We start from the raw sequence: 18578 nt of genomic DNA, 5'->3' as shown, positions 1-18578 counted from the left end.
TCACCTTAACTTCTGGCCATTTGCATGTCTAGATTGAGAAAGTGAAGAGTGTGTAGATTAGGTCTCAATGGACTGAGATAAAGTGTGGCTCTTAGTTCACAGATGCAAAATTTTAGAATTGGACTAGCTCTGAGCAGCCATTTATTCACTGAATAATGAAACTAAATCCTAAAATGGTTAAGGGACTTGCCTAAGATCTCACAACTATTAAGTGGCACTGTCAAAGCTGAATCCAGTCTTTTATTCACACCACACCTATACCTCTGCCTAAATAGAAGTTGAATACTACCTTATCTAAAGTGATCATTACACTCTGGGGAAAAACAGTTCATATTATCCAAATTCTCATACCTATCTGTCCCATAGCATTCACATTTTAATTAATTTATAATCAGAATTATAACTGTCAACTAGATTAGTCAGTACCTTCTTATCTCAGCAGTAGAATCCTCTTGGTAAAATGAAATAATACCAAAAGGTTATTTGGTAAATAAATAATCAAAGCAAAAGACATAAATCTTTTTAAATAAAATATGCAGCAAGTTCTTCATGGCAAACCATCTTACTTTACCAAAGACTTTCATATGGTCATTGATCCAGTCAGCAAACACTGAAATGTCTACTATGTGTCAGACACTGTATTAGGCCTAAGGAATATAAAGAGATAGATGCAGGGTATTTAGATAAACAATAGAATGAGGTAAGGGCAAAGACAGAATGAACATCCATCTGTAAAGCCCAGAGGAGCAACATCTACTCTAATCTGAAAGGTCAGAGAAGTCAAACCAGCTTCTTACTCTCCCAGGCAGTAATATTTGCTCCTGAAAGCTCTTGAAATAAACTGTTTGGAACAATGATCTCTTATTGACTTAGAAATCTCAAAAATCTATGTCTGAAGCAAAAGAAAAACAATACAGTACTATCCTACTTATATAACTATGTTATATTTATATATCTACATGTGCATATTTTTTTAAAGAGACATGTATGGAAAGGTAATTCCAAAAACTTTACTAGTAATTATCCCTATGGCATGGAATTTCAGATTGTTTCTATTTCCCTACACTTTTCCACATGAATTTTAAGAATACTCCTGTAACGTACATCTTTATTCTGCTATAACCAAGGTGAGTGGGGTAGGGCAAGCCCCCCAGGAGTCTAATAAACTGTTACTGTTCTTACACCAATCTGTCTACTCTATTCAGAGCAGTATCTGTCACATGGGGGACACCAATGCAGCATACATTTAAGAGATTTTCATTTACCTTTGTGGAAAGGTCACTTCTGGGAAAGTTTCTGGAGAAATAAGGCATATGGGGACTAAATCTTAACAGGTTGTAACTGAAACGCTAACGTGCTTAGACTACATTCTGTGGGTGACAGAAAAACACTGATGGGTTTTTGAGCTAAGGACTAACAACACCATTTTTTACTAAGCTATCTCTGGTAATACTTATAATACATAGATAGGAAAGGGAATAAAGGCAACAAGATGTGTTAGAAAGTTTTGGCTATATGTTTTTTAAAAAACCTAGAGAAATGCTGTCAAATTTTTATCAGTAGTGTGTTTGGTGGATGAGAATACAGGGAGTTTCCCACCTTCACTGTTAGACATTTCTATTATCCCTAAACTTCTTAAAATAAGTATTATATGCATAAACAGGAAAGATAAGAATGGCTATCATAGTAACTCAAAGAGGGTACAGGGGAAATAATGAAAGCTTGGATTATAAACTCCATAAGGACAGGAAGCGGATCTGTCTTATTTACCACTATATCCCCAGTACCTTATACAGTGCTTAGCATCTATCGGGGGCTCAATGAATGTGTCAGAATAAATGTCAGAAGTGAACAAATGAATATCTTAAAGGCTCAATGAAGAAGAAACATTTCAGAAGTAAAATATACATTTGTTGATCAACATAAAGGCTAAGAACAGGAAGAAATTAAGGACAACCTGAAACTTTTTTAAAAAACAGCTTAAATAGTATTGATCTGGAACTGAACTATAATTACACTACACAGGGTACCATTTAGAGATATATATGACTAGAAAAATGATCAGTCATCCTATGAAGCCCCCACTCCATCTTCTTCAGGTGGGTGCTAAGAAATCTACTTGTTGATAGATACCGATTCCCATCTGTGTGAATAGAGAAATCTAAGTAAGTCCATCAAGGTATAGAAAGAACATATTGCCAAGCAGACAGCTGAAGCCACAGAGGGTGAGTAATTTCACAACACTTCCCAATTCAGCCTATCTGTGGACTCTGTGTTTTCTTGTTTTCAAAAAATAGATTTCAAGGCCACACTGAAACTAAATTTTTAAAAATATGGCTAAGAATAAGAAAGAAACAAATCCTACCATTGCAACAACATGGATGGAGCTGGAGGACATTATGCCATTATGCTCAGTGAAATAAGCCACGTGGAGAAAAGACAAATGCCAAATGATTTCCCTCATTTGTGGAGTATAACAATGAAGAATAACTGAAGGAAGAAAACGGCAGAAGACTCAAGAGACTCCAAGAATGAACTAGTGGTTACCAAAGGGGAGGGGTGTGAGATGGCGGGTGGTGAGGGAGGGAGAAGGGGATTGAGGGGCATTATGTTTAGTACACATGGTGTGGGGGATCACGGGGAGAACAGTGTAGCACAGAGAAGGCACATAGGGAATCTGTGGCATCTTGCTGCACTGATGGACAGTGACTGCAATGGGGTGTGGGTGGGGACTTGATAATATGGGTAAATGTAGTAACCACACTGTTTTTTCATGTGAAACCTTCATAAGAGTGTATATCAATCATACCTTAATAAAAAACTTCAAAAATAAAAATAAGGCTAAGAATGAATGAAGTCACTGAATTGAGTTAGAGCTAGAAGGGATTCCAATGATTACAAAGATGAGAAATGAGACCAATTAAGTTACACAGGTAGTTGGTTGCAAAGGCTAGAACTGAGGCTTCTAACCCCTGGAAGAGCAACAGATATTTACTGAGTGCCTAATATGTCATGAAGAACTCTACTAGGCACTATGTACATCAAGATACTTCACATATATGTTCAAAAGCACTTAAAACATCAAATTTACATTCTAAGGAAATTTCTGCATTAGGACAACAGTGTCCACAACTCTAACAAACATGTTTTTAAAAAGCAAGCAGTGAAAAAAAGCTCCAGTAAAGAACCTGGAATTGCAAACAATTTACCCTTCCTGACCTGATCATGAAAATTCACCTGCTGTTATTCACCATTAAAAGATTAAGATTATCAAAAAACATCTCTACCCAAACTGCATGACCCAATAGTTTAAGGAAAAAACAAGCCTTATTCCTGTTGGAAAAATGATCTGTTTTTGTCACATCAGTCTAAAGAAGGAGCTCTGTCAGGATTAGAGCACAGCCATCTGAGGACAAAAGTCTAGGCAGAAAGAGAAAAGATACTGGAATCTGATAAAGACCCCTCAGGAATATTGTTATTCAGCTGTTTCAATGGCACCTTTCATCTAAGGATCTCAAATGATATTTACATTACCAAGAATAAGGATGGTTAAGCACCATGGCCCAATAAAGAAACATTAATGTTCTGAAACTCAGCCCTCTGCTCTAAAAACAAAACCTAGTCTTATGTAATAGTAGTGTGGTATGATACAAAACACATAGTTGGTCTTGTCCTCAGTTCTCAGCACAGAGCTCCTAAAACCCTTGGCATTAAATTCCCTGAGTGATAGGAGTATCTTTTGTTATTTTTAACAAGTCCTTTTCAGCCATACCTGAATTCATGCTAATGAGTGACTCTTGGTGGAACCCTAAATAGCTTCAGGATGGGAGCTGGTCACCAGAAGAAGCAGCCACGTGATTGGGGGGTTGGCACTCTCAGGCCCCACCCCCAGGCTGGGGAAGGGAGAGAGGTTGGAGACTGACTTACACCAATGTCATGATTTAACCAATCATTCCTAAGTAACAGAACCTCCACAAAAGCCCCTAAACAATGGAGCTTAGTATGCTTCCGGATAGGTGAACACACTGAGGTAGCGGGAAGGTGATGTGCCTGGAGACATCCCCGTAATTGTAAACCTGTAAACATGTTTTTCCCAAGTTCTGTGAGTCATCCCAGTGAATTATTAAACCTGAGGAAGAGGTCAGGTGAACCCCCAATTTATAGTGCAGTTGGATACAAGTACAGGTGGCCCAGGACTTGCAATTGGTATCTACCATGGGGGAAGTCTTGAGGAACTAAGCACTTTAACTAGGATCTGACAGTAACTCCAGGTACATAGTGTCAGAATTGAATTAAACTATTGGACACTGAGTTGGTGTCACAGAACTGGACAACTGGTGGTGGTGTGGAAAAACCCACACACAAGTAATTAATTCCTAATTTATATTTGTAAAGCTTGAAGATACAAATGGATTTGTTGATATAATCTCCCAGCTTACCTTGCTGAGCATGTATAAATAGAAGACCCCCAAATTCAAGAAATGTTGTCAAAATAATTGTTACTAATAATAATTAGTATTAATTTTGTAGCATCTTTGTGTCAAGCATTAAGCTTAGGATAAATTATTTCCGGTGTATGCAACTCTGAAAGGTAGATACTGCCCCCAACAGCAGATGAAAAAATTAAATCTCATTCTTTAATTTCCCATGACACACAGCAAGTGGCAGAGCTGATGATGACACCTAGTTCTGCCACACAAGCTCCTGCCTTCTACACTATGGCAACCTCTACTTTTTATATTGTAGTATAAAATTATAAACTCTCTACCAATCCTTAAGGGTAACATATTCCAAATTATGCCCTTGAAAGACTAGTCTTAAGAGATGCTCTAGGGCAAAATAACAATATAAATAAAATAAAAATGAAATTCCATGTATATATCTACTATTCCACTACCACCTTTTTAACATCATATTCTCTTGCTGGTTGACAAACATTTCATTTTTTTCTTCCCCAGTTATTAAGGAGCTGAAGTCAACAAGATTTTTCATTACCAATATTAGCACTAAGGAATAAAGTTCCTTGAGATTAGAAAATCTTAAAGAACTGGGAAAGACAAGAAAGATCATGTGTGGGTAAGTGGACACAGTATTCCGGATGTAATAAAACAGTACAAGAAAAGAGGGGTTATTACTTCTTTTAATCTAGCACAATCTATCTATAAATGTTAATCAATGTTAGCCTCTTTCCACAGCCACATCATATAACTACTTAGATTACAGTGGCTTTCAAATGAAAACAAACTTCAGTTGATCCCTGCACAATGTGGGGGCTAGGGGTGTAAGAAATCTGCATATAGCTTTTGTCTCCCCAAAGACCTAATAGCCTACTGTTGACCAGAAGCCTTACTGATAATATAAACATTAAATACATATTTGTATGTTAGATGTATTATATACTGTAGTCTTACAATATAGTAAGCTAGAAAAAAAGAAAATGTTTTTTCAAAGTATCATAAATTTCAAAAAAAAATTCCAATATATTTATTGAAAAAAATCCACATATAGGTGGGCCCACATAGTTCAAACAAGGGTCAATCTGTATTTTGGATTAGATCATTTCTGTTAAAAAGCAGGGCCTCACATTTCTATCACACCAATTTTGCTACTTTCATAATTCATCCTGTGTAGACTGCTTTGATTTTCTTTGATTGCAACATATTAGATAACCTTCCCATTACTAACAGAATTTTTGGTAAGCATGTGAATTATACCATTATTCAAGATCTAGATCCAACTAGCTTGACAAAAGCAGAACTTCAACCCTGTATAATCACACTGTGCTTTATGACAAAATAAGCAAGCAAACCAAATTTAGAACAAACTGGGAAAAGGTATTTGCAACACATATTGTAACAGGCTGATTTCAAAACATAAACGGATCCTACAAATTCATAAAGAAAAAAAACCAATCAATTAACAAAAAAAGAACCAAAGTCTTTTCAACGGCTGGTTCATAGAAAATTAAAGACAAATGTTTCTATAGATAAAAAGATCTCCAACCTCACTCATAAAGAGCAAAGTAAATTAAATCTATAATGTGATACCATCAGACCTATTAGAGCAGCAAAGATCAAAATATTTGATAACACATCCAATTTTAAGGAGTGTGAGGAAACAAGTACTCTCATAGATTGCTGATGGGAATGCAAAATGATTTCAACTCTTCAGAGCTCAATTTGGAAATATCTCTAAAAATTTAATTACACCTACCTCTTCTTTGGAGCATGAATATTCACTGAAGCATTATTTGCAATAGAAAAGTACTAGACCCTGTTTTGTCACCCCAACAGTCATTTCCCCCTCCTTCCTCATTCATCTGAACTAACATTTTGTTCAGTTGGGTAACATGCCCAAGGCCAAGAGATGACTTGTGATAACTTGAAGCCAACTATGGCAGTCATATTCTCTTGTCAGGTAATCACTTTCCCAGATATGCCTGGGGTCAGGGACAGCCACAGACCCCCAGTGAAATGTAAAGAGAGCGCTTACAGTTACTCAACAGTGGCTTGCTGACCCACAGCATCAGCACCATGTGGGAGCATGTCAGAAATACAAACTCTCAGGCCACGCTCTAACCTGTAGATTTCAGAATCTGTCAGTGGATCCCAAGAATTTGCACTTGAACAAGCTCCCTTGGTCAGTCTTACACACACTACAGTTCATGCAACACTGATCAGGAGACCCGGGAATTATTTTCTTGCCATTTAAAATGACAAAGCCTTCCCAGTAGAAGAATATTTTGCCCTCCATTTCCTTTCTTCAAATACGGTTGGTTGACTGTGCAGCTTAGAGCTGAAGCAGCCATCCTATAACCATGAGGCTACTTGGGGAAACTGAAATGCCAACATACTGAGAATAACAGAGTTAAGGAGGGAAAAAATCTGGGAAATACTACCCAGCTACTGAACTAGCCCTTACTTACCTCCTTGCTTCTGTTTATGTGAGACAATTTCGGTCTTTACTGTTTAAGTCACTGTTAGATATTCTGTTACTGTCATTTACAATTGAATATATCCTAAGTGATACAACTTCATATCTATCCCTGGAAAATAATGGAGCTTAAAATTAGTGGAAATAAATACCAATACCAAATTGAGGCCAAGATTTGTCAGTGGTCTCAGACTAGTACTAGTTGTCTTTATGTTGTGTGGGCTCATGGGAAACCCAAGAAATAAAACTATGCCAAATATATGACACAGAACACTATACAGCTGATAAAAAAAAAGGACACAAATTTATAAGTAGTGATTTATTTTATGAGAAAAAAAGCAAGGTGTGGAACTGTTTGCATAGTAAACCTCCATTTAAATTTTTAGAAGGTGGGATATAAATAAATACATAACACACACACACACATAAAATATCTCTGAAAGGATATACACATAAAATTAATCGTAAAAATGGTTGTTTCTAAGAAGAACAGGGGGCTGAGCATCAGAGATTAAAGGGAGATTATTTTCATTTCTCAACACTGTGTATTCCTATTCAAAAAATGTTTAAAATAAAAAAATAAAATCATTTTAGCCTTAAATTATGCAAAAGAGAATTGGAAAGAGTCAGTCAAAGCTGATATTGCTAAAAAATCCCTGAAAAGTATTGTTTGACTACTAGCACCTGACACAGTACCCTCATTGTCTATAATCGATGCTCAAATATCTGTGACTAGAACTGCTATGGGATCAATCCCATACATTGCCACTTATGGAATTAAGAATATAAAAACAAAGAAACTTCACACACTTGAACCTCTCTCTTCACAATCAAGGTTGGCCAAATAATTGCTTACCTCTTGTTTTCTATGTTTCCCACAATATTTAACCACTATCCTAACTTTCAGAAAGGAAAGTTCAGCTCACAATAGCTCTCTCTGGGATTTCCACATACCCCCAGAGAATTAAGACAACTAGTAGTCTGAGACCACTAACAAGTTTTAGTCCCAAACAGCTACTTCATTTCTACTAGAACATATGCTCTACTCAGGCAGAAATTTTTATCAATTTTATCTCCAGCAACCACAGTAGAGCCAAACATATATGAAAGTACTCAGTAAATATTTTTTAAGTAAACAAATGAAAAAAAAGAGGTCTTCCATAAATGCCAACACTGAGTAATTTATATCTAACTAGAACCTTTGATTTTTTTTGCACAAGCTCATCTGCTTGAGGCTGCTACACAGACTGGATACTTCTACTAAAAAATAGGCAGGAGGGTGAGGAGGGTTTCATAAGCACCTTTGACAGCCCAAATATTGGTATTTTAAAAATCTTTAAGCCACAAAAAGGGAAGAAGTTCTGAACAGACACTTCTCCAAAGAAATTCAGATGGCCAACATGCATATGCAAAGATGCTCCACATTGCTAATTATCAGGGAAATGCAAATTAAAACCACAATGAGATATCACCTCATACCAGAAAGGATGGCCAACAATAAAAAGACTAGGAACAACAAATGCTGGCGAGGATGCAGAGAAAAGGGAACCCTCCTACACTGCTGGTGGGAATGTAAATTAGTTCAATCATTGTGGAAAGCAATAAGGAGGTTCCTCAAAAAACTAAAATAGAAATACCATTTGACCTAGGAATTCCACTCCTAGGAATTTACCCTAAGAATGCAGGAGCCCAGTTTCAAAAAGACATATGCACCCCTATGTTTATCACAGCACTATTTACAATAGCCAAGAAATGGAAGCAACCTAAGTGTCCGTAAGTAGACAAATGGATAAAGAAGATGTGATACATATGCACAATGGAATACTATGCACCCATAAGAAGAAAACAAATCCTACCATTTGCAACAGAATGGATGGAGCTAGATGGTATTATGTACAGTAAAATAAGCCAGGCAGAAAAAGACAAGTATCAAATGATTTCACTCATCTGCAGAGTATAACAACAAAGAAAAAACTGAAGGAACAAAACAGCAGCAGACTCACAGAACCCAAGAATGGATTATCAGTTACAAAAGGGAAAGGGACTCGGGAGGATGGGTGGGAAGGGAGGGATAAGGGGGGAGGGATAAGGGGGAAAAAGGGACATTACTATTAGCACACATAATGTGAGGGGGGCGCACGGAAAAGGCAGTATAATACAGACAAGTAATGATTCTATAGCATCTTACTACTCTGATGGACAGTGACTGTAATGGGGTATGTGGGGGGGACTTGATAATGGGGGGAGTCTAGTAACCATAATGTTGCTCATGTAATTGTACATTAATGATACCAAAATTAAAAAATTAAAAAATTAAAAGAAATACCATCTGACCCAGGAATTCCACTCCTAGGAATTTACCCAAAGAAAATAACTTCTCAGATTCAAAAAGACATATGCACCCCTATGTTTTATCATAGCACTATTTACAATAGCGAAGATACGGAAGCAACCTAAGTGTCCAACAGTAGATGAATGGATAAATATGTGATACATAAACACAATGGAGTATTATTCAGCCATAAGAAGAAAATAAATCCCACCATTTGCAACAACATGGATGGAGCTAGAGCGTATTATGCTCAGTGAAACAAGCCAGGCATTGAAAGACAAATACCAAATGATTTCACTCATTTGTGGAGTATAACAACAAAGCAAAACTGAAGGAACAAAACAGCAGCAGACTCAGAGACACCAAGAAGGTACTAGCAGTTACCAAAGGGGAGGGGTGGAGGGAGGCTGGTGGGAAGGGAGAGAGAAGGGGATTACTGGGCATTATAATTACCACACACGATATAGGCAGGTCACAGAGAAAGCAGTATAGCAAGGAGAAGACAAGTAATGACTCTGTAGCATCTTACTACACTGATGGACAGTGATTGCAATGGGGTTGGGGGGGACTTGATAATATGGGTGAATGCTGAAACCACAAAGTTGCTCACATAAAACCTTCATAAGATTGTATATAGATACATACATCTTAATTTAAAAGAAAGAGAAAAAAAAATGTCTTTAAGCCACCTAACCTTTGAAAGAAGAGCAGCTGACAACCAATTGGTTCCTAGTCAATCCTCACATTTCTTTTTTCAAAGCAACTGATAAGAATAATTTAAGAACCCTGAAGCCATGAAACAAAAATTTAGGAACTAAGATTCAGTAATTTAGGATATCCTAAAAATCTTAAAGAACATTTTTCAGTACTATTTTAAATGAACACTTAATCAAGCCAGATGCTAATACTATTACTTAAACATCTGAAATCTTCTGCTATCAAGGATATCTATCTAGAATTACAGATTAATACCTAAGTATCCAACTTCTCAGGGTTGAGGAATGTGTTGCATTGGAAGGGCAGCACCTCCAATCAGGCTTTTACTCACACTGTCTCACAGAAACTATTCTTACCCAGGTTACCAACAACTTCCACATTGCTAAATCAAATGGTTAATTCTGAGCCCTCATCTTAATTGTAGTATTTGACACGATTGCTCACCCCTTACTCCTTGAAACACTTTCCTCCATTGACTTCAGGATACCCTCTCACCTGGTTTTCTTCCAAAGACTCTAGCTGGTGTTACTAAGTTTCCCTTAATTGTTCTTCTTCATCTCCCTTACCACTAAAGACCTCTAAACTCTGGCTACTCCGCAGTTAATCAGGTTTTTTTAAATTAAGGTGTCATTGATATACACTCTTATGAAGGTTTCACAAGAAAAACTATGTAGTTATTACATTCACTGTTATTATCCACTTCCCCCCAATACCCCATGGCAGTCACTGTCCATCACTGTAGTAAGATTTGTCTTTTGAGCTACACTGTCTTCCCCGTGACCCCACACACACCCTATGCACATATCATGATACCCCACAATTGCCTTCTTCCTCCCTCAACACCCACCCTACCCCACCCCTCCCCTTTCGTAACCACTAGTCCCTTCTTGGAGTCTGTGAGTCTGCTGCTATTTTGTTCAATCAGTTTTGCTTCGCTGTTATTCTCCATAAATGAGGGAAATCATTTGGCATTTGTCTTTCTCTGCCTGACTTATTTCACTTAGGATAATACTGTCAGGATCCATCCATTCTGTTGCAAATGACAGGATGTTTCTTTCTTATGGCAGAATAATATTCCATTGTGTATATGTCCTACATCTTCTTTATCCATTCATCTACTGATGGACACTTCGGTTGCTTCCATTTCTTGACTATTGCAAATAGTGCTGTGAAAAACATAGGGGTGCATATATCTTTTTGATTCTGAGAAGTTGTATTCTTTGGGTAAATTCCAAGGAGTGGGATCCCGGGTCAAATGCTTTTTCTATTTTTCGTTTTTTGAGGAACCTACATGTTGCTTTCCACAATGATTGAACTAGCTTACATTCCCACCAGCAGTGGCAGAGGGTTCCCCTTTCTCCGCATCCTCGCCAGCATTTGTTGTTCTTAGTCTTTTTGATGCTGGCCATCCTTACTGGTGTGAGGTGATATCACTGTGGTTTTAATTTGCATTACCCTGATGATTAGTCAAGTGGAGCATCTTTTCATGTGTCTGCTGGCCATCTGAATTTCTTCTTTGGAGAACTGTCTCTTCATTTCCTCTGCCGATTTGTTAATTGGGTTATTTGCTTTTTGGGAGTTGAGGCTTGTAAGTTCATTATATATTTTGGATGTTAACCCCTTGTCGGATATGTCATTTACAAATATATTCTACCATACTGTAGGATGCCTTTTTGTTCTGTTGATGGTGTCCTTTGTCGTACAGAAACTTTTTAGTTTCGTGTAGTCCCGTGTTCGCATTTTTGCTTTTGTTTCCCTTTCTCGAGGAGATGCGTTCAGGAAGAAGTCGGTCATGCTTGTATTCGGGAGATTTTTGCCTATTTTGCCTTCTAAGAGTTTTATGGTTTCACAACTTAACATTCAGGTCTTTGATTCATTTTGAGTTTACTTTTGTGTATGGAGTTAAACAATAATCAAGTTTCATTCTCTTGCATGTAGCTGTCCAGTTTTGCCAATACCAGTTGTTGAAGAGGCCGTCATTTCCCCATTGTATGTCCATGGCTCCTTTATCGTATATTAATTGACCATATATGCTTGGGTTTATATCTGAGCTCTCAAGTCTGTTCCATTGGTCTCTGGGTCTGTTCTTGTGCAAGTACCAAATTGTTTTGATTACTGGAGCTTTGAAGTAGAGCTTGAAGTTGGGGAGCATAATCCCCCCAGCTTTATTCTTCCTTCTCAGGATTGCTTTAGCTTTTCCTGGTCCCTTGTGGTTCCATTTGAATTTTACAACGATTTTCTCTAGTTCGTGGAAGAATGTTGTTGGTATTTTGATAGGGATTGCATTGTCTGTAGATTGCTTTAGGCAGGATAGCCATTTTGACAATATTAATTCTTCCTATCCATGAGCATGGGATGTTTCCATTTATTGGTAACTTCTTTAATTTATCTTATTAGTGTCTTGTAGTTTTCAGAGTATAGGTCTTTCACTTCCTTGGTTAGGTTTATTCCTAGGCATTTTATTCTTTTTGATGCAATTGTGAATCGAATTGTTTTCCCGATTTCTCTCTCTGCTAGTTCATTGTTAGTGTAAGGGATACAACAGATTTCTGTGTATTAATTTTGTATCCTGCAACTTTGCTGAATTCAGATATTAGATCTAATAGTTTTGGAGTAGACTCTTAGGGTTTTTTTATGTACAATATCATGTCATCTGCAAACAGGGACAGTTTAACTTCTTCCTTGCCAATCTGGATGCCTTTTATTTCTTGTGTTGTCTGATTGCTGTGGCAAGGACCTCCAGTACTATGTTGAATAGAAGTGGGGAGAGTGGGTACCCTTGTCTTGTTCCCAGTCTTAAAGGAAAGGCTTTCAGCTTCTCGCTGTTAAGTATGATGTTGGCTGAGGGTTTGTCATATATGGCCTTTATTATGTTGAGGACTTGCCCTCCATACCCATTTTGTTGAGAGTTTTTATTATGAATGGATGTTGAATTTTGTCAAATGCTTTTTCAGCATCTATGGAGATGATCATGTGGTTTTTGTCCTTCTTTTTGTTGATGTGGTGGATGATGTTGATGGATTTTCGAATGTTATACCATCCTTGCATCCCTGGAATAAATCCTACTTGATCATAATGGATGATATTTTTTATGTATTTTTGAATTCAGTATGCTAATATTTTGTTGAGTATTTTTGCATGTATGTTCATCAGGGATATTGGTCTGTAATTTTCTTTTTTTGTGGTGTCTATGCCTGGTTTTGGTATTAGAGTTATGCTGGCCTCATAGAATGAGCTTGGAAGTATTCCTCTTCTTCTACTTTTTGGAAAACTTTAAGGAGGATGGGTATTAGGTCTTCTCTAAATGTTTGATAAAATTCAGCAGTGAAACCACCTGGTGCACAGGTTTTGTTCTTAGGTCTTTTTTGATTACCGGTTCAGTTGCGTTGCTGGTAATTGGTCTGTTCAGATATTCTGTTTCTTCCTGGGTCAGCCTTGGAAGGTTGTATTTTCCTAGAAAACTGTCCATTTCTTCTAGGTTATCCAGTTTGTTAGCATATAATTTTTCATAGTATTCTCTAATAATTCTTTGTATTTCTGTGGTGTCCGTAGTGATTTTTCCTTTCTCATTTCTGATTCTGTTTATGTGTGTAGACTCTCTTTTTTTCTTGATAAGTCTTGCTATGGGTTTATCTATTTTGTTTATTTTCTCAATGAACCAGCTCCTGCTTTCATTGATTCTACTGTTTTATTCTTCTCGATTTTACTTATTTCTGCTCTAAGATTTATTATGTCTCTCCTTCTACTTACTTTGGGCCTCATTTGTTCTTCCTTTTATAGTTCCATTAATTTTGAGCTTAAACTGTTCATATGGGATTGTTCTTCTTTCCTAAAGTAGGCCTGTATTGCAATATACTTCCCTCTTAGCACAGCCTTTGCTGCATTCCAGATTTTGCAGTGTTGAATTATTGTTGTCATTTGTCTCCATATATTGCTTGATCTCTGTTTTTATTTGGTCATTGATCCTTTGGTTATTTAGGAGCATGCTGGGAAGCCTCCATGTGTTTGTGGGATTTTTCTTTTTCTCTCTGTAATTTATTTCTAGTTTCATATCCTTTGTGGTCTGAGAAGCTGGTTGGTACAATTTCAAGATACTTGAATTTACTAAGGCTCTTTTTGTGGCATAGTATATGATCCATTCTTGAAAATGTTCCATGTGTACTTGAGAAGAATGTGTATTCTATTGCTTTTGGATGGAATGTTCTGTAGATGTTCATTAAGTCCAACTGTTTCAATACGTTGTTCAGTGACTCTGTCTTCTTACTTATTTTCCGTTTGGTTGATCTGTCCTTTGGAGTAGGTAGTGTATTGAAGTCTCCTAAAATGAATGCATTACATTCTTTTTACCCTTTTAATTCTGTTAGTATTTGTTTTACATATGTAGGTGATCCTCTGTTGGATGCTTAGATGTTTATAATAGTTACATCCTCTTCTGGGACTGACCCCCTTTATCATTATGTAATGTCCTTCTTTGTCTCGTTACTTTCTTTACTTTGAAGTCTGTTTTGTCTGATACAAGTACTACAACTCCTGCTTTTTTCTCCCTATTAGTTACATAAAATATATTTTTCCATCCCTTCACTTTTAGTCTGTGTATGTCTTTGGGTTTAAAGTGAGTCTCTTGTAGGCAGCATATAGACAGGTCTTGTTTTTTTTTTATTCATTCAGTGACTGTATGTCTTTTGATTGGTGCATTCATTCCATTTATATTTAGGTTGATTATCAATAGATATGTACTTATTGCCATTGCAGGCTTTAGATTCATGATTACCAAAGGTTCAAGGTAATTCCCTTACTATCTAACAGTCTAATTTAACTCACTTAGTATGCTATTATAAGCACACCCTAAAGGTTCTTTTTTTTCCTCCCTTTTCTTTCTCCTCCATTCTTTATCTATTAGGTATCATATTATGTACTCTTTGTCTTTCCCTTGACTTTGGTGGTAGTTGATTTGATTTTGCATCTTTTTAGTAATTAGTTGTTCTACTTTCTTTTCTGTGGTTTTATTTCCCCTGGTGACAGCTATTTAGCCTTAGGAATACTTCCACCTAACGCAGTCCCTCCAAAATACTTTGTAGATGTGGTTTGTGGGAGGTAAATTCTCTCAGCTTTTGCTTATCTGAAAATTGTTTAATCCCTCCTTCAAATTTAAATGATAATCTTGCCGAGTAGAGTATTCTTGGTTCAAGGCCTTTGTTTCATACATTCAATATATCATGCCACTCCCTTCTGGCCTGTAAGGTTTCTGTTGAGAAGTCTCATGATAGCCTGATGGGTTGTCCTTTGTATGTGATCTTTTTTCTCTCTCTAACTACTTTTAAAAGTCTGTCTTTATCCTTGATCTTTGCCATTTCAATTATTATATGTCTTAAGTGTTCTCTTCCTTGGGTCCCTTGTTTTAGGAGATCTGTGCACCTCTGTGGCCTGAGAGACTATCTCCGTCCCCAGATTGGGCAAGTTTTCAGCAATTACCTCCTCAAAGACACTTTCTATCCCTTTTTCTTTCTTCTTCTTCTTCTGGCACTCCTATAATATGAATATTGTTCCATTTGGATTGGTCACACACTTCTCCCAATATTCTTTCATTCCTAGAGATCCTTTTTCTCTCCGTGCCTCACCTTCTTTGTATTCCTCTTCTCTAATTTCTATTCCATTTACCATCTCTTCTACTACATCTAATCTGCTTTTAAATCCCTCCATTGTATGTGTGGAATCTCTATCCTAAATTCATCCCTGAGTTCTTGAATATTTTTCTGTACATCCATTTTCTGTTTATAATTTTTATTTTGAACTCTCTTTCAGGAAGATTGGTGAGTTCAGTTTCACTTGGCCCTTTTTCTGGTGTTTGTGAGATTCTGGTTTGAACCCAGGTTCCTTTGACGTTTCATATTTGTATGTGGTGCCCTCTAGTGCCCAGAAGCTCTAGTCTCTGGAGCTGTTCATCCCCTGGAGTGATGTCGGGGGTCACAGGGGAGCAGCGCTGGTGCCTGAGGGTAGGAAAGCGCTGTTTCCTGCTCCCTGGCTGCAGTGCCTATCTCCACTGTGAGAACCTGTGGGCCGAGCACACTAGTGTAAGCCTCTGTGCTTTGTGTTTTGTAGCTGCAGTAGGTGGGGCCTCCCTCCGACTGGCCTGACATCCCGGCAGGGACTCCCGGTTTGGGAACCAGTACCAGCAGGCCAGGAGGAAGGTGCAGCAGGCTGTGTATCACAGTGAGGCCTCAGAGCTGAGCAGTCAGCCAGGGGGATGGAGCACCTGAAGCTCCTGAAAGTTCCCAACCATGCAGGGCTGAGCACACCCAGACAACTTTGTCCACCTATCTCTTCTCCTGAGCAGCAAGCTCCATGCAATCCCCACCCCTTCAGCAGCCCTCTCACTGCTAGGAATCCTCTCAGACCACCCGCCTTTCCTTTGTCCCAGAGAAGCTGGATGTGGATCCCTGTCCTTCACAAATGGCTGGAATCTCAGTCTCTCCAAGTATTCTACCTGTCTTAGCTTTCCAACCCCACTAACTTACAGAGCACCATGCAATGTAGGTTTGTGCTCCCAAAGCAGATATCTGGGGCTGGGTGTTCAGCAGTCCTAGACTTCCACCCACTCCCCACTCCATTTCTCTTCCTCCCGCAGGTGAAATGGTATGGGGGAGGGGCTTGGGTCCCACCAGATCAAGGCTTTGGTACGTTACCCTGTTTTGTGAGGTCTGCTCTGTTCTCCAGGTGTATGCTGTCTGGCGCAGCCTTCTTTCCAGTTGCTCTTTTAGTATTAATTGTATTAACTATATGTTCATATTATATGTGGTTTTAGGAGGAGTTCTCTATTTCACCTCTCATGCCACTATCTTTAATCTCTGAGTTAATCAAGTTTTTCAACCTCTTCTTACTCATATCTCTACTTGGTGATGTCACCAAGTCTCCTGCCTTTAAATATAATCTGTTTGTCAACAACACCCAGAAGTACACCTCCAGCAGATCCCCTTCTCCTGAATTCTAGAGTCATAAACCCAACTACCTACTCAACCTCTCCACTAAATCTAAAAGGCATCTACAGTGTATGTTCAAAACTGAGACCTGCTCCTCCCCTCCAAACTTGCTCCTCCTTCAGTCTTCCCCATCTCAATTAATGACAACAGCACCCTTCCAAGAACTCAGTGCAAAAACTGGAATAGTCCTTAACTCTTTCCTCTTACACAGCACACATCTAATCTATCAGCAAAACCAGATGACTCTACTTGAAAAACATATCCAGAAGCAGACCATGTGTCACTACTACCCTGCAGTGCAAACTCATCTTCTCTCACTGGGATTAGCAGTAGCATCCTAACTGGTATTCCTGCTTTTGCACTTGCCCAATCCACCAGCAGACTATTTCTGATACAGCAAGCAGAGGAGTGATAATGTCAAAATCAAAATCAGACCACTGCCCAATACCTTCCAAAGATTTCCCATTTCACTCAGCGAAAAAGCAAAGAAGTGCTGCAAAGGAACAACAGGACCAACAGCAACTGGAAGCTTATTATAAATGGGCCCCACCTCAAACCTACAAAATCAGAATCTGAATTTTAACAAGAAAACGTATGTAAATCATGTGCGCATTAAAGTCTGAAAAGTACTGATAAACACCCACCCTCCCCAACTCTCGCCCATTCCCAAGCAAGCTTGTCTCAAGACCTTTGCACCTGCCATTTGCTACACCTGGAATGCTCTTCTCTTATACATTTGCATGGTTTGTTCTCTCCCATCTTTCAAAACATTACTCAAATGTCACCTCCTCTCTGAGGCTGTCTGTGACCACTCAATCCCTCCCCACAATATGCCCTATACATACTCTTTCCTACTTTTATTGTTCCCATTTAAAATTGTCATCATCAGTTTAAAAACTGCATTTTTACTTATTTATCTTATTTATTCTACTTCCCCATATAAGTTCTACAAAGGCAGAGGCTTTCCATCAATTTTCTTCCCACTGTACAGAACACAGTAATCACTCAAATATTTTTAAATGCACAAAATAAACAAATGAATTTTCTCTTCAAAACACTATGCAACAGATCTTGTAAAACTGTTCTTTACCACATAATGTGATGTTTTCTCAGGATCACATTCAACAAATCCACTTCTTAAAATATACTGTGCACCTACTATGATTAGGCATTGTAAACACTACTGTTAATCCATGATTAAGTATGGAGACTTTTAAATGATTCATTATTCATGACAGAGCTGTAACATGAAAAAATAGTCTTCCATGCAATGTTCTCATATGATCTCCAATAATCCCATGAGGTTTGTGTAAAGCAACAAAGAAGACCATTTTATACTTGACAAAACAAACATACTTTAACTCTCAAAGCATGACAGTAGTAATGTCAAAACTGAGACTGAAGTCTCTTGATTATAGTTCAAAGCTTTATGATATCACACCTCCTCTTGCAAACTATATTAAACCAGACTATAAAATCATGTAGCCATATATTATGCTGAAGATAGGAAGCTTTCTGAAACCATCCAGTGTCTATGCAGAATGGAAACAAACTCAGTTAATCAAAGTCACAATTTCAACTTGAGGAGTAAGAATTCCAAGTGCTTCCTGTTATCTATA

General features: G+C 37.9%; 1 protein-coding gene and 1 long non-coding RNA gene across 7 annotated transcripts in view; one reads left to right on the top strand and one right to left on the bottom strand.

The window, feature by feature from the left end:
• Window positions 1–18578, bottom strand: part of TMCC1 (transmembrane and coiled-coil domain family 1) — a 343299-nt gene that overhangs the window by 306533 nt on the left and 18188 nt on the right. The gene's annotated exons all lie outside the window — the stretch shown is intronic.
• The window catches only part of LOC118925538 (uncharacterized), a 40852-nt gene continuing 25857 nt past the window's right edge, over window positions 3584–18578 (top strand). The window contains exons 1-2 of the long non-coding RNA XR_005030096.2: window positions 3584–4271; window positions 4959–5076. This is a non-coding gene — a long non-coding RNA (uncharacterized LOC118925538). The remainder of the gene's footprint in view (window positions 4272–4958; window positions 5077–18578) is intronic.

The sequence above is a fragment of the Manis pentadactyla genome, chromosome 1 (genome assembly GCF_030020395.1).
Source record: "Manis pentadactyla isolate mManPen7 chromosome 1, mManPen7.hap1, whole genome shotgun sequence".
NCBI lineage: Eukaryota > Metazoa > Chordata > Mammalia > Pholidota > Manidae > Manis > Manis pentadactyla.
Note: the sequence above shows the minus strand (reverse complement) of the source record. Positions and strands in the feature narration are given on the sequence as shown.